General features: G+C 38.3%; 1 protein-coding gene across 14 annotated transcripts in view; it reads left to right on the forward strand.

Moving 5' to 3' along the window:
- Gulp1 (GULP PTB domain containing engulfment adaptor 1) overlaps positions 1 to 19102 on the forward strand; it is a 265532-nt gene that overhangs the window by 73122 nt on the left and 173308 nt on the right. Inside the window, exon 2 of one of the 14 annotated variants that reach the window (XM_052749356.1) lies at positions 12165 to 12264. The exons of 12 other annotated variants lie outside the window; for them this stretch is intronic. The gene's annotated coding sequence lies outside the window, so the exon portion shown is untranslated. Of the gene's footprint in view, positions 1 to 12164; positions 12265 to 15878; positions 15992 to 19102 lie in introns of those variants that run through there. One more of the 14 variants, XM_052749355.1, reaches the window with a different exon arrangement.

Below are 19102 nucleotides of genomic sequence, written 5' to 3' on the forward strand. Positions count from 1 at the left end.
TACTCATATGGGTATACTGTCATGTATGTCTTCCTTTTAGTCAAGAGTTTAGTTGTGGTAATTGGGTTATTTTCTGGAAGTAATTGTTAATGGTGAAATTACCTCTTTCATCACTTGTTTCTTTTTCTTAAAAATTGTACTATTTACATACTGTGTGTTGTTGTGTTTGTATCATATACTGTTAGTGTGTATGTGTCTGTGTATCTGTGTTTATGTTTCTGGCATGCATGTATTATGGTGCATGTGTGGAGGTCCACTGTGGGATCTGTTCTCTCCTTCCAGTGAGGGATTGCACTCAGGTCATTAGGCTTTGTGGCAAGCACTCTTACTCACCTACCCACTTAGACATCTCACTGGCCCTGCTTGTTTGGTTATTTGTTTATTTTCAGGGCATTATGATCAAAATTCTGGATATATTTCATGAAAAAGCACTTTCTTTTTAAAGACTCATGCTAATGCTATGTTCTGGGGTGTTTAAACATGTATTTTAAAATACATGAGGTACTGCAGTAAAAATTGTTTAATATGCTTTACTTAAGCGTTTCTCGAACAGCTCTGACCACTGAACCGTTCTGAGTATGTGTGTAAAACCTTTCTCCCTTGATTGCATTCCACTCACAGAACTGACCTCCTTTAATGTTGGTGATGGCTTACCTGCATGTTTGTGACCCCAGCTGTGAGGATATGATTCTTTCTGATGCTGAACAGATGTGAACTTTATTACTTCATTACTGTTTACAAGACTTATGCATAAACCCGTTAGGAGCCCGTTGCTTATTCTCTTGAAGTCTTTAGCTTAAATTTACTGGTAACCCCAGCTTTAAAGGTACTTCCAGTCCCCTGGCTTCTTCCTGTTAGCAGTTGGTGCTGTTTCTTTCACAAGCTCTAGACTTGAAGGACCTGACTCCTCTTCTACATCTTTTGCTTTGCTGTCTGACTTAGAAAGCTACTAGATAATGCTGGCCAAAAGACTAGAATATTCTTTAGTTCCTTTTTTTGTGCACCATAGCTTTTTCTACTGTTCTGATTTTATTTTGGAAAATTATTGACTCTATTTTCCATCACTGATGGACAATAGAATATAGAAAATGAAACCGATGCCTGATAGGAAATGAATCCTCTTTGTATAATTGAAATGTAACAAAAAGGATGGAAAACAAAACATGAATGGATGAAATAGCCAAGTAACTTGAAAACTCTATTCTTAATTTCCCCAATGCACATGACAACTCTATCCCTTTTCAATTTTCAATGTGTTTTCCATAAATGTTACAGTCTGCCTTTTTTCTTAGGAAATATTTTGGGGTCAACTGTGTTTGCAATAATTTGTGATTTTATTACTTTGTTGCCTTTGGTACCTGGAAGGATTCCTTTTTGGACCTCAGAATGATTATAATATGCCTCTATACATGACATTTTTAGAGTATGGATAATACATGGTTCACATGTGAATTTGTGGATGCTCCGCAATCACTTTGTAGTCCCTGATGAACAGAGCACAGTGGGTGGCAATTACTGGAAGCAAGGAATAGGAGCAGAATTTAAGGTGTGTATGCTGATTAAATCATGGAGCAGTATAAAACTGATCTTGAAGACTCCAAGGCAGCATTGAAGAATAGTAAATAAGAGACAGAATCAAGATTTATATCACTCTGAGGTAACAGAGCAAGGACTAGGGAAACCAGTGTCACTAAGATACAGTATTCAAGACATGGTTATTACTGTGGATAATAGGAATGGAGAAGATGGATGGATCATGGAACTCTTTTTGAAAGCAAAATAAATTAAGTTGTGGTGGCAAATGGAAAGAGTTCAGAAAAAAACAAAAAACAAAACAAAGCAAAACAACAACAACAAAACACTGTGTAACCTGAAGAATTTATAACATTTTCAGGGTGAGAAATTTGAAGAACTTTGTCCATCCTGGAGAAGAGGAGTTATTTCTATTCTTTGTTAATTTGGGTTTTGCTGGCTGCTCACCAGCAGCATTGACCTCTGCTAGGCATGCTTCACATACTTGTGGCACCCTGAGTTTCATAGATTGCATTGTATTAGGTATGCCAAATCTGAAATTGAACTTTAAAAATGTATATTATTCAAGTCCTCAGTTTGTATGTAGTAGACTTAATATGCTATTGTGAGCTTGCTGAATTCCATCTGTGCTCATGAGAATGACTTACAATGGCTAAACAAATCAGTGCATCCTGGTAGCTTCTGCAGGGTTATCCTCCACACAGTGCTCAAGCAACAGTTTCATTGCTATGACAAAACCCCAGATAAAAATCAACTTGAGGTTGGATGGGTTTAATGGTAACTTTCAGTTTGAGGGTTTGACATAGTGGAAAGGGCAAGGCCGGAGGTGACTGCATCCACAGTCAGAAAGCACAGAGAAATGAATGCTGGCTGACGCTTGTTAGTCACTGTTCTATTGCTGTTAAGAGAACTCATGACTGGGGCAACACTTAAAAAAGAAATCATTTAACTGATAGCTTGCTTATAGTTTAATAGGATTAGTCCATTATCAACCATAGCAGGGAGTGTGGTGGCACACAGGCAGACATGGCCCTGGAGCTAAGAGCTTTACATCCTGATCCACAGGCAGCAGGGAGCAAGAGACTCTGGGCCTGGCATGGGCTTTTAAAACCTCAAAGCTCAACCCCAGTGACACGCTTCTTCCAACAAGACCACACCTCCTAGTCTGACCAAGCATTCAAATATATGAGCCTATGGGGGTCATTCTTACTCAAATTAGCACAACGCTCAAGTCACTTTCTTCTTTTTATTAAGTGTAGGCTCCCAGACCACAGAATTATGCCACTTACATTTAGGGTGAGCCTTCCTATCTCAGTTAAGCCAATTTAGAAACTCCCTCACAGACACACCTAAAAGTTTGTTTTCTAAATGACTCTAGGTCTTGTTAAGTGGACAAACAGTATTAATCTTTACAGCAGCCCTCTATAAATCAGCACCTACAGACTCCCCTAGAAGATTCTCTGCTCATGCCCAGGATCCTTAGGTTGCTTTTCTGTAGAAGCCTATCTTGGAGAAGAATTCACAGCAGCTAGTGAAAGTTTTCCTCTAAGTGGTAGAGAGTGCCAGATTAATCTTGGCACTAAGGTATCAGCACCCACATCTGTTTTCTAATGAAACGCAGATAATTTGGAGTGCTCCATCTCCCGGATAGTAGAAGAGAACTGGCTACAGGTAGATTATCACATTGAAGGGAACAGCTCTGGAAAGGAATTTCCAGATGAGCCAGTAAGAAGCAGAGAAGGTTTTAACAGATTTCATATCAGGGGTCAGTAGAAAAGCACTTGGAAAGACCACAGGACATAGCCAGGATCATAGGCATGGGCTGCTCAAGGGACATCAGCACCTCACTGTCTGTACAGTAGTCACAAACATGATTTTGTTGAGTTCAGAAGTTATTGTCTTGAGAGAATTGCTAAGCAATATAAATGATATCATGGAGTGGACAGGACTATAGCTGATATCAGCTGCTGGGATATTTTCACTGTAAACAAAAATGAATAGTGTTGTTTACAGGCTCTCCAAAAAAACATTTGGGAAAGGAGTAGGCCACACTCAAGATTATTCATGCTCATGCCTTACATGTGTCTTCTTGATAGCTTAGCTCAAAACTCTTATTTCAGAATGTCTCTATATAAAAGCAATGTTTCTGAGCCAGCAATCTTCATAGCAAATGTTAGGTGTGCTGAAATTCTTGACCTTTAACGGGTGAAAAGCTCACCCAGACTTTGCGGTGAGGGGTTCCTTTCCTTTTCCATCCCTGTGATTTTCCCTTTCTACCCTGCCTCATATACCTGTAGTTAAATCTTCACATATTTGGATAAAGCAAGCATAATTCATGAAGGTAGAGAATTTGCCTTGCTTATTATGTCTCTGCACTTAAATACTGGTTACATGCGTGCATTTTAATTACTGGAATAATCTTCCAGTTTCAAATTTTTCTCTCATCTGAATACTTGCCTGTGTGTTCCTGTGACTAGCCTGTGTGGGCAGAGGAGCAGGACAGGTACTGAGAGTGTTGTTTCAGCCACAGGGCATACTGTGACTTCCAATGGTTGGACTGAGTGCCAATCACCAAGGTTGTTTCACCTCCTGCAGGCACTTTAGAGGAAATGGATCAGCACCAGGTGTCCAGAAAAAAGCTATAGGGAGCCCTAGCTTGTGGGTATGGTACAGCAGTGAAAAATCAGGAGGCATTTAATATGTAGACAGCCAGGGATATCCAGAGGGTTTTTTTTTTTTTTTTTTTTTTTTTTTTTTTTTTGTGTGTGTGTGTGTGTGTGTGTGTGTGTGTGTGTGTGTGTGTATGGCCTAGCCTTACTCATGCAAGTCAGTGGTACTTATTTGTGAAGTTTCAGCTTCTGAAGGGAGGGTGTAATGAAAATGTAAGATTGCAGAAACTCAGAAGTAGTCACTGGAGCCCAAGACTGGAACAAGATTAGCAATATGGATGTCTGTACCCCTTAACAAAGGGCACTTGACTTCAAGAACTGTTTCAGCAGTCAGCACTGGTTCAGAGTGACAGACATCACTGAACAAGGAATGAAAAGGCCCACCTGCTCTTCTTCCTGAAATGCCTGGGCTGCAAGATCTGTGGGTGGAGACCAAAATTTACAATCTGGGAAGTACTGGGGTTCTCTGTAGGCCATGCAAGTCTTAGGCACCGCCTCTCTGCTTTCTTTCTCTTTCTGCAGTGCAGCTAATGGGACGCACACACTGTGAATGCTCAGTGAGTGCTCTCCCAGACCCCTGGCTCCCTTCCTTCCTACCTCCTCCTCCTCTTCCTCCTTCTCCTCCTTGTTTGTTAACTATATGAAAATAACTCTCTCTCTCTCTCTCTCTCTGTCTCTCTCTTTCTCTCTCTGTCTCTCTGTCTCTCGGATTAAACAATAGAATTTTATTTTCTAAGAGTTCTGGAGATGCTTGGATCTCCCTGGGAAGGAGAAATAGAATAAATTTTGTGGATGGGTGGGGTAGAGGGAGAGAGTGCAGAGAAAGATAGATGAAATTGGGGGGCACTTGGGAGTTGGTGGAAACAGTTCAGAGGGAACCTCCTGGAATGTATGGAGGTGATCCTAGTGAGGACTCCTAATGATGGAGAACATGGAGTCTAAACTGACCATCTGCTTCTTAGTCCTTTCTCTTTTTCCTTTCAGCTTTTTCATTCTTTCCCAGATACCTGGCACAATGATGACCTTTTTTTTCCATGATAGGCATGAGCTATATCCCTGAGGTATATTTTTAGCTCTATGATTTTTTTTATGTATAGTGAAAGTTCAGTGTCTGGTGTTTTATACTATAGGAAAGTAAAACCAAATGTATATCTAAGAGTAATCCAGAAAAAATGTGAAGGGTTCTTGAGCGTGAGAGAACCATAAAATTGAGAATGTGTTTTTTTCTACCAAGATATAGACTAAGAATATATTTAATTAATCCTGGAATTAAAAGAAAAATACAAATGTTTTAAATACAACAAAATATAAAACCTATAAGCAAATTATATTTGTTTATTGTTCTTGTGAAGAAAGAGAAAAGATCATGGCATAAGGATGTTTAATGTTTTGCTTTTTGATTAGCTAGAGAAGAGCAGATAGTTACAGCTAAAAAGTATGTTTTTATTCAGGAAGAGAGTACTATTTTAATTGAGGAGACACATAGTTAATTCATGTGCACTACTTTTATTACAGTACTACAATTCTTTGAGAAAGTATTAATTGGATGGAATCAATATAAACTGTTTCCATTGTGGCTGCTGATGAAGGTTCTCTTGCTGTGTTTATGTACACTGACTGTTTGGGTACCCATTGACGAGATCACTCGGAAGAGGTAGTTTCGGGTTGTTTTGGTTCCAAGGAACAGGTCACATAGGTAACTACTTCAGGAAACTTAAATTGAGGGCTAAAGAAGAAATGGGTTCATCCTCATGTGGAGTCTGAGGGGGTCCCAGGAAAAGAGTGGGATGCAGACAAGAGGAGGAACTAGGGTTCATCTGGCAGGATTTCTCTCAGTTCTGTAATGACAGAGTTGATTCTCTAACATTGAAACCTTGATGCTCCTTCCTTGTGCTTTTCCTGCTCCTACCAATACTCCCTACTGGGCTTGTTTTTCTTTTTGAATCAATTTCTGCTCATTTACTGTTAAGTCTTTAGGAATTCTACTCCCTCCTAACATTCTAAAAATATTTTTTTCTTTCATGTTTTTGTTTGTTTGTTTGTTTATTTCCCCCATTCCAAATAAGCAAACTGATTCAGACTGGAACTCATTCTTGGTTCATGCCACTTGCTGCTGATTAGGTAATTTCTTAGATGACCTGGTCTTAGATTTGATGCTACTTGTCTCAGAAGATGATATACTTTTGGCAGAATGATGGGGCAGAACACTCATGGCTAACAGGGCAGGAGATGGTGTGTGTGTGTGTGTGTGTATGCTTTGGCATATGGCAGGCATAGGTTGGAGTATCTCTAGTACCTCCTATTGGGACATGCTCATAGTATGCTTACCATGTATTTTTGCTTTGAGTGAAGCAATCCATGTATAAAAAATAATAATCTAACAGCTATTGTTCTCCGAGTTTATGACAAACTTGCTGCACATAAAACTCACGATCCCCTTCATTGCTTTCACAAATTTTTTCCTTCACTTTAAATTTCACTCATTTCTTTATGGGTTATTTCAACTGAAATCTAAACTTAAAAATACATAAACAACCGCTATAAGAAGTGACACTTATATGTTGACATCTTTAATGCATAAAATTAGTTTGGTTTTAAAGAGTAATAAAGATTACACCTCTGGATGTGTATATCCTGAGTAGTTACTTCTCTGAAATCTTTCTGAGCATGTACTCCAGGATTATATAGGTAGTGTTTGCTGTGGGATGTTCTGTATGGCAAATGTGCTGCTCTGATTGGTTAGTAAATAAAACACTGATTGGCCAGTAGTCAGGCAGGAGGAAGTATAGGCGGGACAAGGAGGAGAAGAAAGCTGGGAAATGGAAGGCTGAGTCAGAGACACTGCCAGCCGCCACGATGACAAACAGCATGTGAAGATGCCAGTAAGCCACGAGCCACATGGTAAGGTATAGATTTACAGAAATGGATTAATTTAAGCTGTAAGAACAGTTAGCAAGAAGCCTGCCACGGTCATACAGTTTGTAAGCAATGTAAGTCTCTGTGTTTACTTGGTTGGGTCTGAGCAGCTGTGGGACTGGCAGGTGAGAGAGATTTGTCCTGACTGTGGGCCAGGCAGGAAAACTCTAGCTACAAGTGTTGATTAAAAGTAGAGTCAGAATACTGAGATGAAGTTATCTTCCAAATGTTTATATTACTCTATTTTATTGTCACTTTTTTATGTTTTAGTGAGATGGAACTTTTGACCTATTAATAATATCAGTCTCCTTTGTTTATCACTCTTATCCTTATCAAATCCTTCTCAGATGTCTGCTTTGTGCTGATAAATACATTTAGTATTTGTCAGACAAGCAGAAAGTGATAAAACTTATATTTAATTCAGTCACACAGCGAGTGTCAGTGATTTTCACACTTACACCAAAGCTGGCAGGACACAAGTCATTTGCACACCATTTGTACAAGTATCTGTTAAGTCATTTCAAAACTGTATCTGTTTTATACTGTATTCATGGCGAGTGTTAATAGACAAACCTGAAAATTCATCATTATTTTATTTAATAAGGAATGAATCAGAGGTTAGATTAGGGTTCTTAGGAGACTATACTCTATCTACAGTGGATAGGAACTTTCTTTTTTCAGTACCGTGAATAAAACTTGAAGTTCAAGAAAAGAGTGGAATCACGTGATAAAAAGAACAGGAGAATACAGAATGCAAACTAGGCACACAACCCTCCAGTTGTTAAAGGCAAGTGAAGTCTGGGCTCTGATGCTTGGAGTTGATTCATGGAAAAGGAAAAACGGGATGGTCATAAGGCTCTTTTGAAAATAAAATATCATTACAGCCAAGAAAACATTTCAAAAAATAAAATGTTTATTAATTCATCTTAATCTGGGTAAATAACTTCTACTAATTACTTCATCAAAATTCTGGGGTAAGATGCATGGTCTTTGTAGGCCAACCTCTATTTTGGAACTGATAATAGCAAGTTATTATAATCCACTCTCAGTTAGGTATTCCTACTCTACAATACAATGCCAAGTACATAACAGGTGTTTCATAAATGTTCATTGCATGAATCAAACTGCTGAGGAGATGTGGGAAAAGCCATTACCGATGACCTAAGCTCATTATCATAAACTGCTGAAACAGCTTTCAGTTACCTATTACAGCAAGGAGCAGACCCACTGAAGAGGGGGCTGACGCACTGGTTCCTTTCTGCTTCAAGCTATGGCACTCATGGACTGCTATTCCTTTCATTTCACTTTTTTTCCCCCTGTAAATGGTTACAGCAAAATATAAAGAAAAATGTGCTCCTAGACATGATGTCCTCATTAACTGTGCTAAGTGAAGTCTTCATGGTCTGGAACAAAACATTGTGCTAACTTGAATTTAAGTGATTTCATGCATAGCACAGTATGAAGCCTGACTGGCAGGGTTTCCTCTAGTGATGAGTTCTGCAGGAGAGTGCTGGTACTTTCCTTTTAACTAATAGATACGGAGAATTGGGAAGGCTGCTCTGAGCATTTACTCCTTTTAACTAATTACAGCCCGGAAATTAAACAAACTGAGTATGCATTGATCTCCTATTTTTTGATGGCCCAGAGTTGAACTGTCTTTGTAAGGCTTACACATAAGTGAGGTTGCTCCTGTTGCTTGTTGGAAAGTGGAAATTTCATTCTACAAATTTACCTTTTCGACACAAGTTATAACATTTCCTGGAATGCATCTTTTGTGGTTGATTACACGATCTCACATTTGTTTTGTGTTCAGCAGCTTGAAAGTACTCTCATACATGAACTCCTTTGAAAAATGCCTCCAGGAGAGTGAGGGAAGCGGCGGCTTGCACTGTGTCACAGGCGCTCTCAGGCTGTTTGGCCAAGTTTCTGTGCAATGTGTTTGACTCCCATATGAAATGTAGCAGTGTTCTTATGTTGGCATTTCTACATCTTGTATTCTTCTGTTATGTCTGTGAACAATGAAAAGGTCTGCTCTAACTAAACTATATTTTGGGGTACTAAGAGAATAAATTTAAATAAATAAATGCATGTTCTTTGGTCGCAGGTAGGATATATTATCTTCGTGAATTACAGAATTACCGAAAAGTTAGTGATATTTTAAAGTTTGTTTTTTTTTTTTTTTCAAGAGAGAAAGAAATGATGAGGGATTTGTATGAGAAAGGCTGAGCAGAAAGGTGTTCACAGTTGGGTAAATGCAATGTAAGTATTTTATATATCCATTTCACAGCCTAGGCTATGCATTATAGAGCTGGGGAAAGGAATGAGTAAAATGTATATTTGTAATGCATGATTGCTTCTATAGTTGTAGCTTATTGAATTTGGTTTGAATTGAGATTTAAAGAGAAGAAAAATGAAGCAGAAATTCTAGAGAATCAAGTACTTTGGGGAGCAATACATACTGAGATAGTATAATATATTTGTACTTATATAAGGGAAGAAATGTTCATGTGTTTTAAAAGGAAAAGCTTAATTAACATTTTATTGGTTTAATACTTGATATTTGAGAAGGACATTTTCTTTATGAGATTTTATATTGCTATGGTATATACCAGGATCCAGCTTTCAAAATTTAATTGTGAAATTGTATACCCAAGTATATATTATAGCCACAAGTTTCTTATAAAAAAAGTTGAGTTTATGCTTTTAGTTCTGATAATTAAAGTTTTTATTTTTAGTAGGTCATCTGGATATTGTTTAGGAGGAATCAAATCTGTAGTAGTGAAAAACTGTTAGAGGTCAGGTCAAAGCATGTCCTTGCTTAGACAATTCAATGATCCATCAGTAGAACATAAAGGATTTCTTTAACTATGGTCTTTTTATAAAGCCTCAAAGATATAAGAAAGTAACTTTCAGAGTAGAAAGCATCAGAACATTTCTATTTAGTTACAAGTAAGGTATTTTCACTGTAAAATACCATAAATTTGTTAGTTAGGGTTTCTATCGCTGGCTTACGGTTTCAGAGATTTAGTCCATCATTGTCATGGTGGGAGCATGATGGTGCACAGGCAGACATGGTGCTGGAGAAGGAACTGAGATTCTGCCGCTGTATCACAGGCAACAGGAAGAGAGAGTCAGGCACTAGTACTGACTTGAGTGTCTGAAACCCTAAAGCCCACCTCTAGAGACACACTTCCTCCAACAAGGCCATACCCCCTAATAGTGCCACTACCTGTGAGCCTGTGGGGGTCATTTTAATTAAAAAACCCCACAGATACCACTTACTGGACATTAAAAACATTAAGGTTTATTTTTATTTATGTGTGTATGTGTATATTTCTGTGTGTGTATGTTTGCTTTTGTATTCTGGTGCCTGCAGAAGCCAGAGAAGAGCATCAGATCCCGTGGAATTAGAATTACAGAGGCTATGAGCTGCCTAACGTAGGTGCTGAGAACAGAACTCATGTTCTCTGGAAGAATAGCCAGAGCTCTTAACTGCTGAACCATCTCTCTAGCCCCAATTTATTGGATGATTTTTAAAATACAAAATGCTATATATTGCATACTTAGTTCATGAAGTTGCTCAAATGTCTCAAACCTGTTAATTTACCAGTTACAAAATTAATCTCTCCTGTTATCTTCAATAGAAATGAAGTACTAATTAATAGTGTATATTCCCAACTTAAGTTTGGTGAAAGTCTTAAGGAGACAAAATGTTTAATGTTTGCAAATTCTCTGAATATGATGGAAGCCCATTTGAAATTCTGTGTTTTTAAATCAAGCCCTCGACAACAACAAATATCTTCAGAAAACCACGAGTAGATGAATAACAGTTTTGTAGAAATCTTTTATTCCCCTCAACATACCAGTCACTCATTTTGGCCCAATATGTTTATAATGATAGATTAATTTAAGGCAGTCCTTATGTGTTGGCTTTAGTGGGAAATGCCCACCATAGGCTCATTTATTTGAACTCTTTGCTCCCAGTTGAAGAGATTAGGGAACCTTTAGGAGATGAGGCCCTGCTGGAGGAACTAGATCACCAAAGATGGACTTTGAAGGTTTATAGTCTCGCCCCACATCCTGTTTCCCTTCTGCTTCCTGTGAGGGTATAAAGATGAAATTGGTCAGCTTTCTACCCTCAACTGAAAAACCAGGCTTTCTCCTCCTTATGGATATCTAAACTTCTAACATCATAAGCCGAAATAAACGCTTTTTCCCTTTAGTTGCTTTTGGTCATGGTATTTTTTAAAATTTTTTTAATTACACTCATGGTATTCATTAATTACTCATGATATTAATTACATTTGTGGTATTCATTGATTACATTCGCAGTATTCATTCTGATGCACTTCCTTTCACAGCTGTTTTCCACTGAGTTGGATGTTGTTGTGATTTGAATAAGAATGACCCCCCCCACCCAGTAGGCTCATATATTTGAATAATTAAACACCCTGGGGGAGTGGCACCATTTGAAAGGATTAAAAGGATTAGGAGGTGTGTCCTCTTGGAGAAAGTGTGTCTCTGTGAGTGGACTTTGAGGTTTCAAAAGCCCATGCCAAGCCCAGCATCTCTCTCTGACTATGGATCAGGATGTAGTTCTTAGCTACTTCTCCAGCACCTGCCTGCATGCTGCCATGCTCTCTGCCATGGTGATAATGGACTAAACCTCTGAAATTGTAATCAAACCTCCAATTAAATGTTTTATTTTGTAAGAGAACAGTGACTAAGATACATTTTAAAACTTGTAACTGGAGCCGGGCGGTGGTGGCGCACGCCTTTAATCCCAGCACTCGGGAGGCAGAGCCAGGCGGATCTCTGTGAGTTCGAGGCCAGCCTGGTCTCCAAAGCGAGTTCCAGGAAAGGCGCAAAGCTACACAGAGAAACCCTGTCTCAAAAAAAAAAAAAAAAAAAACTTGTAACTGGAGGTCAAAATAGCCTATGGGATTTCAGTCTTCCAGTTAATCAACTCAAGTGGACAGAGATTGTTTCTTTCTAGCTGTAGGGAAGTGTAATCATTTTATTATCCTTAATTTAGTCCATATTCAGGAATGAGTCATCATGAATAGATCATTGTGCTGTCATTGTCCAGTTCTGGAACTGCTTGAGAGTTCTTGGCCAAACCTTGCTGCCAGGGAGGAGGAAGAAGGTAGGTCTGTAGAGGACACCCAGGAGGCCATGGCCAGAATTGTTCTTTGCTGAGAGAGGAATGGTGGCAGCAAGAAAGTGCAATAAATGCACATGCAAAATTAAATGAAGAGTAAAATACATACTATTATGTAAAAATACGAAGCCAAAAATATCAGTTTAAAATGCTACATTATCTGAACAGCATCTTCAGCACAGTGTATACCAGGCATGGTGGTGCTTGACTAAGTCTAGCACTCAGGAAACAGATGCAGGAGGATCGGTAGTTCACTTATAAAACAAACTTTCGAACAGTATGGGATGCATGAGATCCTGTCTTAAAACAAACAAAACCCAAACAGTTTGTGTCTAGATAAAATCTTTTAGTTTATCTTTTCTAAATGTGTGTGCATGTGTGTATACCCATGTGTGAGTATTGTTTGTGTAGGTATGTATGCACGTGTGTGTGTGTGTGTGTGTGTGTGTGTGTGTGTGTGTTGACTGTGTATGTTTCTGGGATATAAATGAACATGTGAATGTGTATAGACAGTAAGATAGCTTCAGGTAACATCCTCAGGAACACTTTCACCACCTTTGAAATCAGGCCTCTTCTTGGCCTGGAGCTCACCAGTTAAGCTAGATCACTTGGCCAGTGAATCCCATTGAACCAACTGTCTCTTTCTTTCAAGAGCTAAGATTACCAGCGGGACTACCATAGCAGACATTTTTAATGGGTTCCAGTGTTTGAATTCAGCTGCTCAGGCTCATGCAGCAATCACAAGCCCTAGTTTATCTTAATGTTAACTAATTTCTTTTAATGACTTTCTATAGCTTCAAATTTTCTTATATATATATATATATATATATATATATATATATATATATACTTAATACACACACATACTTCAAATATTGGTGTTACTAAATTATTTTCTATGATTTACTGTTTTTCTGTCTTTGAGTTCCTGTTATATTAAAATGTTCCCTTACTTGGTAATGATTATATTATACTATATGTCATTTCTTAACTCAAAATGTAAGTTTTTAGCTAACTCATACCCATTGTCACAGTTTTAATATAGATTGCATTTGCTATAAAAGGCTTTTTAATAACTGAGTGGTCAGAGTTTGTGAAGAGTTTCATGTTTAAAAAGATCAAAGACTTTAAAATAAACTATTTAGTCATCAAAAAGATAGAACTGAAACTCATAGGAAAAGATCCCCACTGGTGTCAGTGGAAGGATTGGATGACTTAACAGTTATATCTCTTTTGATTAGGTAAAATTCCTGTCAGTGACAGTTCCAGAGGACCATGGAAAGGACACTGTCCACTGTAAATTAATTTTGGTTTTAACCAGCAAATTACATTTTTATGTGCTTGAAAGTTTGTCATCTTTCTTTTAGCACACTGGGTGCCAAGGTCATCCCTTGGCCTCTACATGGAAAGATAATAGGGATCTTGGTCCTGCCTGCCATCTCTGGGAATAGAAAGCTCCAGGATGAGTTGATTTCATCTCCTCTATTCCTACTTAAATTTCAAGTACTTTCCCCAGTTCGTATCTTACAAATGTCCCGAGTCTATTTCACTTCAAATTTCCATCTGGTAAATACATGCAGATTTCCAAGAAGCAGTCAGCTTATTTCACCCTCTTTTGTGTTTCTTCAGAACATCACTGACTCCATGATTTTCCTAAAATAGACACCAGACTGCAAAAATTCAGTGTTTTACTTTATTCTTGTCACCCATTTGTAGCCAGAAGTTTCTTTGGTCCTGCCCGGCCCACAGTCGGGACAAACCTCTCCCTGCAGCCACTTGGTCCCAAATAAACACACAGAGGCTTATATTACTTACAAACTGTATGACCTATGGGTCAGGCTTCTTGCTAGCTAGCTCTTTCATCTTAAATTAACCCATTTCTGTAAATCTATATTTTGCCACGTTGCTGTGGCATTACCAAATTACTTACTATGAAAGTCATGACATGCAAGTTGGGGTACAAACTGGGAAAGGAAAAAAAAATCTCTTATAGTAAGCTGAATTGAAATTAGCCTGTTAAAACAATGTAGGTAGTAAGAGAAAGAAAGTGGGTGAACAGTGTAGACAAATTTCTAAAACGGTCTTATTAAATAAAAAACATGGAGCCAAATATAGAGGTGAAAGCCTTAGAGATCAGGGAAATAGGAAGGGCCACCAGCCAACCTTACCTCACCAGCTCTGCAGCTTCCACATGTCAACTACTTCCTGTCTTACCCATGTCTTTATAGCCTTGCTGTTCTGCCCTCTCATTGGCTATCTTAGCCCAGCTACCTCACTTCCTTGTCACTGCCTGTCTGTACAGACCTCCAGGTCTCTATGGTTGGTATTGGGATTAAAGGCATGTGTCACCATGCTTGGCTCTGTTCCCTAATGTGGCCTCAAACACACAAAGACCCTGCCTGCTAAGTGATTGGATTAAGGGCATATGCTACCACTGCCCGACTTTTGTGTTTACTTAAAATGGCTTGCTATTTTCTCTGATTTCCAGGCAAACTTTATTTATTAACATACAAATAAAATATTACCACAGAAAAGTGCTAGGTTTCTGGCATTATTTAGCAACCAGAGTTAGGATTTTATTAATTTATTAGTAATTTAAGTCATTGGAAAATGAAAAGAGACCAGATAAGAAAATAGAGGGAAAATGGAAAAGATAAAAGGAAATTAAGACTTTTTCTACATTTTGAGTTTTAAGATTGTTTAGAAATAAAGAAATATATAGGAAAACTTTGGGGGGTAACGTTTTGCAAATTAAATTGAATATTTAAAGTCATGGTGGCCCATGTCTGAAATTGTGGCACTTGGGAGATAATGTCTCATATACAGTCATTCTTGGACCCTAATAAAATGATTTGAATACTTTTGAAATTGTTTTAATGTTTTGTGAGTAAAAATAATTACATCATTTCCCCCTTTCTTTTCTTCCAGTGGTTTTCAACTTGTTGTGGGTTGTGACTCCTTTGAGGTCAAATGATCCTTTCACAGTGGTCACCTAAGACCATTGGAAATATCAGCTATTTACATAATGACTCATAACAGTAGCAAAATTATAGTTATGAGGTAGCAACAAATATAATTTTATTGTTGGGGGTCACCACAACATGAGGAACTGTATTAAAGGGTCACAGCATTAGGAAAGTTGGGAACCATTGCTCCAAACCATCCCATGTACCATCCCCTTTCAAATTCTTGGCCTCTCTTTCTTTAGCAGTTGAATACCTTTAAGATCATCATATATATGGTTTGTATGTCATGATAAGTAGCAATAATGTTCCCCCCTCCTTGAGGTTTGACCTTGGTTTTATAACTTGGGGAACGTTTATAGATATGCACTAAGTTAACAAATTGAAAACCTGGCCATGTTCTGATAATATTTTTCTCAAGTTAGTACTGTTAAAAAGTATGAAAGTTCTTGTAAAGAGTGATTGCCTTCACTTAATTTCCTATCTGTCTTCAAATTGCTTGAGAATGAGTGATAAATGGTGGCAGACAGGCTTAAATTGAATATATTATGTTCAAACTAGAAATGTAAGAACAATTTGAATTGGAAATCAGGATTTTTAAAATTCTAGAATAATAATATGTTCAAGGAACAGCATATAAGCCAGTCTCATTTTTTTACAAGATTATTCAAAATGCTGTTTCTGTGAACAAATCTAATCATATCAGACATGGACGCAGAGTCTGTCTCACCACTGCAAGAACTTCAGCGGTAGGCACAAGTTGATTCTTGTTTTTGATGCGAGGATTTTATTCTCTTCTTTGTTGTGTCATGTTGCATAGAATATGCTGCTTTGAACACATAGCAAGGCTGGGTGTTAGTCAGCCCTCCTTGGAAGTAAGACTCAGGCAGGGTTAAGTCACAGTGACCATTTTGAGGAAAATACATTGTTATTATCTTTTGGGGTGAGATTTACTAGAAGGTTTTGTTAATACTTCCTAGTGATATTATCTTGGTTAATTTTCTTCTTTTTTTTTTTTTGGATCTGAATTTTCCTACATACCCAGAGAAGTGATTTTTGTCCTTAAAAAAATCCCACTATTTTCTTTTATTACCTAAAACAAATATGAGAATAAAAAAGGACCCGGTAAGTGATTCTGAAAATTGTGGTCTGGCTGTTTAGTTACCTTTTTTTGGTTACATGTTGTGCTTAACAGCTCTTGTGTTGGACCAACAGACTTACTTTCAGAGCAGGAGGTAAAGTATATGGCAGCGTGACCTTTAGCTTTGCATGGAAAGGAGTACGCGAATGTCATAAGTGACTAAGTGACAGCATCACTGGGTAGGCAAGCATTCTTTGTCACTTACAGTATCAGATGTGGGCTGAAAATATAGTGTCTATGTTTTCAAACAGCTGCCTCCGTTGGCAGACGATATTGACCGGCCTGTCACTGCCTCCCTCAGAGCTGGAGATTCTCCAAGGCGACAGTTCCTGTCTTTACCCAAGAGATTTTTTGGCCACTGGACCAACTGTGCCAAGGGATTTGGGCTAGAAATATGAGGAATTCAGTGCTCCTGGGAGCTGTGCTTAGCAGGTGACTAAAGATAGTTGGTGTGAGAACTTCCAACACTGCTGCCTTTAGGTGTGATGCCACTGAGGTGTGTTCTACATTGGGTGTCTGAGTTTCCCCATAAGATGACAGTGTGGCTGCGGGTGGTGTCACTCGGCTGATAATTGAACTGTCACTATTGTCTCAATCTTCTATGTCCTAGGATCATCTCCCAAGTAAATCTAAATGAGAGTTGTACCCCGGGGTTTGCTGATGTAAGCTAAGCCAATACCTTGCTTTCTTTCTATCTAACATCATATTAGATTTTTTTTAAGTTGGTAAATAAATAAGATTTCTAAAGAAGACTCTGTGTAAGATGGAGGAACTTTTAGAATATTTAGACAGCATAGATATAAATAGGAATGAAATATTTGCTATTGTCTATCATTGGTGACTAATGTGTGTGCCAAGGTGTTTTTCTCAAGCTTATGGTGGAGAGCAGGGCCAGAGAGTTAAAGATATGAGTTTCCTCATTTTGGAAAAATGATTCTGTGTTTCAGCAAGAAGAAACTATCCTATGCAGCGTCCTGCTACTATCTGAATTTATGTCAGGCATATATTTGAGATGACTGAATTAAGTAATAAAAATAATTTGTTGTTTTATGACTACTTGGAAATGCTATTTTATTTGGTCTCATGGACAAACCCTCAAGTTTAACCATTGATTGCTCTTATTCTAACTATATTTCAGCAGTGAACTATGAATAAATAAAAACTAAATGTCTTTCTACAATGGGGGGGGAGTGGAATGAACAGGAAAGCAAATCATAATGAATCATCTATGGGCTTGGTGCATCTAATTCGCTAAGGTGTGAAAGAGCTGAGCCCCATAGGGCAGAAGGAAGAGTGGTGTACGTTGTCAACGACTCTGTGATATGATGGTGACACATTTATAAGTTAAGACACCGACTGTCCTCTGGTAGCTTTGTTATTTGCCACTAGCAATCTAGCAATGTGTTTTTATTATTTATTGTGTTTCATTATTATTTCCCTGCTATAGATGGTAACTTTCTAAACATCCAGAAGAAACATGAGTAAAATTCTTGGAGAGATATTGCAATCTGTACAGTAAAGTACACATAAATACAACTATCGGTTACTTCTACTAACACTCATTTTAGTTTAGTTCTTTATGTGTGACTCTACCTGATAGAAGAGAAAGTGATAAAAGAAAAATTCTGGAGACAGCTGCATTGTGGAAGCTGTAGAAAGCCCAGGGCCTGCATACACTTTCACCTATATTTGAGCATGCTTAGGTAAGGTTAAAATGTTTGCTTATGTATGTTCTTTCACTTCTAAAGAGATGTAAAGCTGTAAAATGGCTTTATTTTGTAAAAGATTTGAAGTTGGGGACTGAGAGATAGTTCTTTCAAGGGTCTGAGTTTGAACACCAGAACCCATGTTAAAAAGCATATTGTGGAGGTGGAGGGAGGGGTCATGCTTGCAGCCTTAGAACTACAAGTTGGAGGGTGGAATAGAGATGGGTGGATCCCTGGGGTTTTCTCTCCAGCCAGTCTGCCTACTTGGTGAGTTCCAGGCCTTTATCAGATAATGTTTCACCAAAAATTCAGCCCTTCTTTATGCCCTAATATTTTATCCTATCTTGTTCTTTTCTGTATGACAAACTGAACCTTCATGCACATGTAGCATGAATCTTAAAGGTACTTATTAATAAAATCAAACCTGAGGCTAGTTATTGGGATGAATGCTGGAAGATCAGAGAAGCAGAACAAGCCACAGCCACCTTACCTCGCCAGTTCCTCAGCTGATCCTGTTTCCTCAGACTGGATGCCTCTGAGTCCTCATCCAGAATGAATCTCAGCTGAACTGCTGCTCAAAACCTAAAAGCTTAACCAGCCAAAAGCTTCTAGTTTCTGGTCCTCACACCTTATATATCTTTCTGCTTTCTGTCATCACTCCCTGGGATTAAAGGTGTGAGTCACCATGCCTGGCTGTTTCCAATGTGGCCTTGAATTTACAGAGATCCAGAGGGATTTCTGCCTCTGGAATGCTAGGATTAAAGGTGTGTGCTACCACTGCCTAACCTCTATGTTTAATATTGTGGCTGTTCTGTCTCTGACCCCAGATAAGTTTATTAGAGTGCACAATATTTCGGGGAACACAATACCACCACATGCACATATTGTCTAAATTCTGAATATGAGAGAGAACATGCAGGTTTTTTTTCTTTCCGAGTTTGTGTGCCCTTGCTTAATAATATTGATCCTAAGCACATTCATTTCCCTGAAAATTTCTTAACCTTGTTTTTCTT

This window comes from Peromyscus californicus, unplaced genomic scaffold, assembly GCF_007827085.1.
Source record: "Peromyscus californicus insignis strain IS unplaced genomic scaffold, ASM782708v3 Scaffold_21__1_contigs__length_65335640, whole genome shotgun sequence".
Classification (NCBI taxonomy): Eukaryota; Metazoa; Chordata; class Mammalia; order Rodentia; family Cricetidae; genus Peromyscus; species Peromyscus californicus.